Here is a 6,233-nt window from a genome sequence, read left to right as displayed (position 1 = left end):
GGCGGGTGCTGCTGCGCCGCGGGGAGAGCTGCTCTTCCACCCCTGCGGCCGCTCTTCCCTGCCTCCGACAAGGCGAGGAGGCGGGCAGTTATAGAGGGAAGGTGGAAAGAAGGGGGGAAAGGAGGCACGAGCGAGCGCTGACGTCCCCGCGACTCCCCCGCCTCGCCCCCGCGCTGCCGGGGGGGACGGGACGGGACGGGACAGGCACGTCAGATCTGCAGGTGCTCTGCTTTGCTTCTGCCTTCCTTTTTTTTTTTTTTTTTCAGTTTTGCTACCTTTTAACTCATTCTTTGCTCCCCCAAGTTGCTAATTCACTTAGTTTTAAATAATGCCGAAGGTGCCTCTTGGAGTGCAGGTATCCCTCCCACAGCTTACTGCAGTTAATGACTCACCAGGGAATTATTTCTATTAAAGTGTTCCAGTGCTTGTCTGGCTTAATATAAACCTTGACCAAACGTGTCATAGTACATAGCACGTTTTTGCCATATGCATGGACACAGCAGTGGGGAAGGGGAACTGCAGAATCTATATATGAAGATCAATCTATATATCAAGAAAGGATATGTCCTGTGATGTACCCTCCTGAAGGTACAGTTAAGGCTACTACTTGTGAAGCTTACACGTGCCTGGCACTCAAGATGAGTGAAAATATTCATTTCAATGTGCCTGATCATCTGCATAAAGTTAGTAATGAAATCCCCGAAGGATTGCATTTAAAGAAATGACAGATATGGGTGAAACAGAGATGTGCATCTCTTTGTTAATGTAAGTAGGAATCACTTCTAGGGCAGGGGAACACTAAGTCCCAGTGAGATGCCTGTGATCGGTGTAATAACCTTAAACCCTGTAAAGTGGGAGCTTCTGTTGCCGAGTCTGTCTGGACTCTTGTCCAAAGTCACTGTGCTCAGGCATCTTTCTACTGAAACCTCAGAAGTGTTTAAACTACAGAGAAGCTCTTTAAGSTCCGCTGTTTTCTATAGCAAAGGTTAAAAATCATAAAGCACTTTGAAGATTTTAGTCTTAGACTTTCTCCCAGATCCTATGGGATCCGGGAGATCCTGTCCCCTCCCGTACTGCCAGGTGCGTGCAGTGGCCAACACTTCGTGCCTGTCAAGAGCAGAAGAGCTTGCAAGATAACGATTCCTTCGAAGCGATAACATGTTCAGCTCATTGATGTGTGATGCCTTTTTTACCTTTTCAGTCCCTAATTTATGTATATAGCTTAGACAACAGTATCTGGAAGACAAGGAGGCAGATGGATGGGTCTATCTGCAATACCTCTGAAGAGTTAGTGAATGTAGAGAGAGAAATCAGCCTAATCCTTGACTGCTTGCTGGCGCGTGTATATCAGGATGAGTCAAGGAACAGTTTGCCAAAGGGAGAGTCTCGTTCCCTGTTTCTCTCTCCCTCTCTCTCTCTTTTCTTTTTCTTTTTTTTAATACTGTAGTATGCAAAGTACATGAGCACCATCCTGTGGCTGCGCCTAGTCAGAGCCCTGGGAGCCACGATTACAAGTCTTGAGTCCACTGACCAGTAAATAGGTTCTGAAACCCTCTGCAGCCTTTGCGTGACTTTATACTGTAATTTTGAACCATGAGTTTACATCAGAAATTAAACAAATCCTTTACATCGATGCAAAGTATATTATTTCAAGGGTAATTCTGCTGATTTTTTTTTAATATCAATTCATTTTCCTAATTTGCAGTAATATTTTTATATCATTTGTTCGCTTTTAGGGTGAATGGTGCTTGTTGCCATTGAGTTTTACTCAGCTTGCTCTGGAAAGCACCGCAGAACTCCTTTCATAACTACAAGGAAGAGCTCATGTTGTTCTAAACTTGTTCTCATTGTGCTCCTTTCATCCTGAGTTTTGTAACACCCTTTGAAAATAATGTTCCTATTAAGGTATGGCTTCCTTCAAAGAATTCTTGTAAGCTGCACATCTGGAAATAGGGTAAAATCACAGAAGTAACATATGAGCAATATTAATGTACAAATGACTTACCAGTGTTTCCTTCTTATCTCACTTTTGAAAAAAAAACTATGGAGTTTTTTAAGTAAATTTACCAAATATGTGTTGGACCCATGAATCTACCTTACACTAATTTGAATTGGCCAAGCCTCAGTGAGTTCAAAAGAGCAACACTGATTTACAGTCACCACACTTAATAGTATTTTAACCAACAAGATATTGAACATCCTTTGCTTGGCTAGTGTAGGTCACACAAAATTTATTTAAATAGTGTTAAATAGGAATTATATTAAAAACGTAGCTCGGAACAATTCAACTAATCCAAGTGCCACAAAGAATAGAATTAGCACAGACTGGTGAGCCCAGAGTGAACTTGACTGAATATCTGATTTTAAAACTGAACCAAGTAATGGATCCCTGAAAGCAGTATTTGTGGGAGCTGAACAGAAACCAAACTAGTATGTTTGGTGACTGTGGGGAAGAATTACTTGGTGACTATCAATTCTCTGCTTTTTAGAATATGGCCTTTTATTTCTGTCATTTTCTCCGATATCTTCATGGATGCAATGTTATTTGCTGTGCCATTTCTCACAAAACTTTTGGGGAAATAAGAGCATCAAGTTTTGGGGATATCTTTAGATTGGAAATAGTTTGATGTTAATCAGGTCTTTGATTACAGTGGTGTTTTTAAAGGTGACTAGGTTTTTCCTAAGCTAATGTATCTTACAAGGAGAAATACATTTTTTAAATGCCCTTTCTCTCTCCCCCTCCTCCTGAGTGCCCCCAAACCCCAGTTACATTTGAAAATTTTGACTACAGAACTGCCATTTGCATGACTAGACCTAGTCACCCAAGCCTAATTAAAATTCCCCACATTTTATTTTGCTATTAAAAGAATTAAAGAACACACACAAAGATAAAACCTGAGGTAAAGCACAGCTAACTTCTGCTTTAAATTTTGTAATTCTTATTAAATATGATGGTACATACAATGCTCTTTGGAAGGTGGTTTGCCAAGATCAGTCTGTCAACACTTGTAATAATTAAATGATTTATGAAGGTGTATGCTGAGAGATCTGAGAAGGATTTAGGAATGTATTCTCCCCCCTCAAAAATAAACAAAAATGTTTTTGTGGAAAATGTAATCGTGATACACCATATCTAACATATTAGTCATGCTTGCCTCTTGAAATTTATTGTCTTTAGTAGCTAAGACAATTTTTAGTTATTTTGTGATATAAATATGCAGTAAAATTACTTCTGAAACGGGTAGTTATTGATGGTGAAATGTTTTTCCTAGTGCCTTTCTTTGCACAACAGCTGTTTCTCTGGTATCAGCCTCACAAATGTGGCTTTCTGCAGCTCGGTTTTTAGCCAAGACCGGACAGAGTAGTCCAGCTTTGCTTCGTTATTGGTTGGCATGTCTGATGAGTCATGTACTTTCATTTCCTTGATACTTTCTAGGAGATTTTAGTGCTGTCAGCACTTTACTGAGCTGCTAGCTTTATTCATCTGAAGTTTATTACACATAATGAAGCAAGTGAAAGGGATACCTAGGAAGCCAGATTGATGACATGGCCACTGAAGCGTAATTCTTCTTGTTTAGGTTTGGTCCTGCTCCTCCAAAAGTCCAGAAAAGGGAGCAAAACTGGGAAGAGGTGAGCCAAGGGAGATGGAAAAATATAAGTACTTCTCTGTCATGTATTTTCCCATCTGTCTGTCAAGCATGAGGGAGCCAGAAGGCAATGGGAAGCATGTAGAGTTTAGTGTTTCGGGAAGTTAGTTTTTCATTCTGCAATCGAATCAGATCCTTTTAGATTCCTCTTTCCTGGGTTTACACTTCAACATTGGAGCTAGTTGCCTAGTCTTTTTCTGGTCAATGGCGAGGAACTGACACTGAAATATTACCTGTACGAGCCTGGAGCCCCGGCCAGGAGCTCAGCTCCCTCTTCGTGGCCTCTGCTAAGGGCAGCTGGGGAAGTTGCAGGGAGGTCCAGCGCTTACCGGGGGTAGATGCGTTTGAGGGGGAAGTTCAGCCTCTCGCTGTAGGTCCTGAGCAGCAGGGAGGCTGGGGGTTTGGGAGAAGAGTGCCCACCTGGCGACCAGGAAAATGTTCTGGAGCCACAAGCAGAGCAGTCGAGACACCAGTCCGCAGTCACTACTCCTGTGTGCTCCTAGGCCGCCTGCGAGAGGAGAGAGATGTTACTGACCTACCTGAGAGAGCGCTGCGCTTGACGGGCAGATGCCGGAAGCTGAAGGCACGGAGGCAGGGGCGCCCTGCGGAAAGGAGAAAGACCAGACGCTATCACGTTTGGAGCTACCASCAGCTGGCAACGGGTAGGCACAAACATTGTGTTAGGCTGACAGAAGCGAGCAGAGATTACTTTTCACTGGATAATGCTGTGGTGCTGGTTGCGTCCCACGAAAGGTCCTGTGTAACATAGTGAGGGAAGGGTTCCCCATCCCCTCCTGAACAGGCAAAAGACCTGCAGATATTTGCTGGCTGTGCCAGAGGTAATTTCCCTTGGAATGAAATCCAGGCTGAAATGCATGTTTAAAACCAGTAGGAGCTGGAAGTGTCGAGCGAGTGAAGAGTTAACAGGACTGAAAAAGTCTGCCAACTGATATGCTCAAGGCTGCAGACTAGAAGAGCTAACGGCTAAAGAACTCTGCCGCCCGACAAGGCCAAGGGATCTGCATGGAGCCGCAGGGAGGGGAGAAGCGATGCGGAGGTGGTGTGCTCTTGCCTCGCTGGCAGGGTCCTCCCAAGCAGACAGGCAAACAGACCTGTTGTTATGAAGCTCGCAGAGGTCAGCAAAAGCAGTGTGTGCCCGGAGCCCCAGCCGTACAAAAAGACCCTTGGCAGCTAAGAGGGTTTGAGCAGGGACGGGAACGTGACCTGCCCATCCTCTCCGGCTGRGCCGTGAGTATCCCTCCCCGCTCCCCTTTTCCTGGGACGCTGGGTTAAGGTAACTCCTCGAGGCTGAGAGCCCTCTCACTAGGAGAGTGAACAAGAAGGCTTTCAAGCAGGGATAAGCAGTGCTTCCATTAACAGCGCAGTAACTGACGGTTTCGGGTTATCCTTTCTAAATCAGTAATCACCTTATTTCGGGCCATCCTTTCTAAATCAGTAATCGATGATTTCGGGCTATCCTTTCTGAATCAATAATCGATGATTTCGGGCTATCCTTTCTGAATCAATAATCGATGATTTCGGGCTATCCTTTTTCAGGCTATCCTCTCTAAATTAGTAATCACATTATTTTAATGGATGTTACTAATCTAAGAGCTTGCGTGAGGAAGTAAACATAGTTTTTTTATTACGTTTCTGTCTCGGTCGTTACTATCAAACCTTCGTAGCGTGACAGGAAGCAATACCTCTGTGGTCTCTGTAATATGTACCTTGAGTTATGAATGTAAGTCAGAAGAAGTCTTACTGATGTCCACAAGAGACATCTGGAACAAGGAAAAAATCCTTTCCAAATATCATTTATCTTAAGCTATTAGCTAAAAGGAGAGCTTCTTGTCTGTCTGAGCAGGCCTCCTGCCCTATGCACTCTTGAATTACACTTTGATGGACTGCTTCAATCTACTTTAACCACTTTTCTAGTGTATATGTCTATGAGAGTAAAAATCTTGACAAGAAAGGARCGAGATTCGTTAAATGCTTTCTGACAATCTGTTTTTCCCGTCTCRTTGATTAATGCAAAACTATGAATTCGCAGATTTTTAAATCTGCAATTTTTAGAAAAGCACCCCTATTCATTAAACTSTGAAGAAATATTACTGAGTTGTCTCCTAGAATAATACCACATGATAACATGCTGTTTTGTTCTGTGGCTGAATAAAAACCTGAACAAAACTGTCCTCTAAGACTGGAGTTTTATTGCTCATAATTTTTATTCACCAAAATTGTTTTCTTTGTTCACTTTTRAACAGCCTTGTTCTATTGTTTTGCTTTTATTTTAAGGGATTTAAAATAGATTGAGAAATTTAGAGTTGGGTTCTTTGTTCCCCTGCACATTTTTAAGGCTGCTTTTGAAAATTTTAGTAGCAATGCTTAATTTTCCTGTATTTATTTAAGCATAGATAAAACATACAAAGTTACCTTTCCATGAATAAAATACTGAATTAACATTAGCAGAAATTTTATTACGGAGAAGTGGTAGTGTAGTTTGTATTTGTAAGGAAAAAGCTATTATTGTAAAAATTTGTAGGTTGTATTTTGGAGTAATTTTAAAGAAAGTGGGGGTGGAGAAAA

This window comes from Apteryx rowi, unplaced genomic scaffold, assembly GCF_003343035.1.
Source record: "Apteryx rowi isolate R43461 unplaced genomic scaffold, aptRow1 scaffold_125, whole genome shotgun sequence".
In the NCBI taxonomy this organism is placed as follows: Eukaryota; Metazoa; Chordata; class Aves; order Apterygiformes; family Apterygidae; genus Apteryx; species Apteryx rowi.
This window is presented reverse-complemented; position numbering follows the sequence as displayed.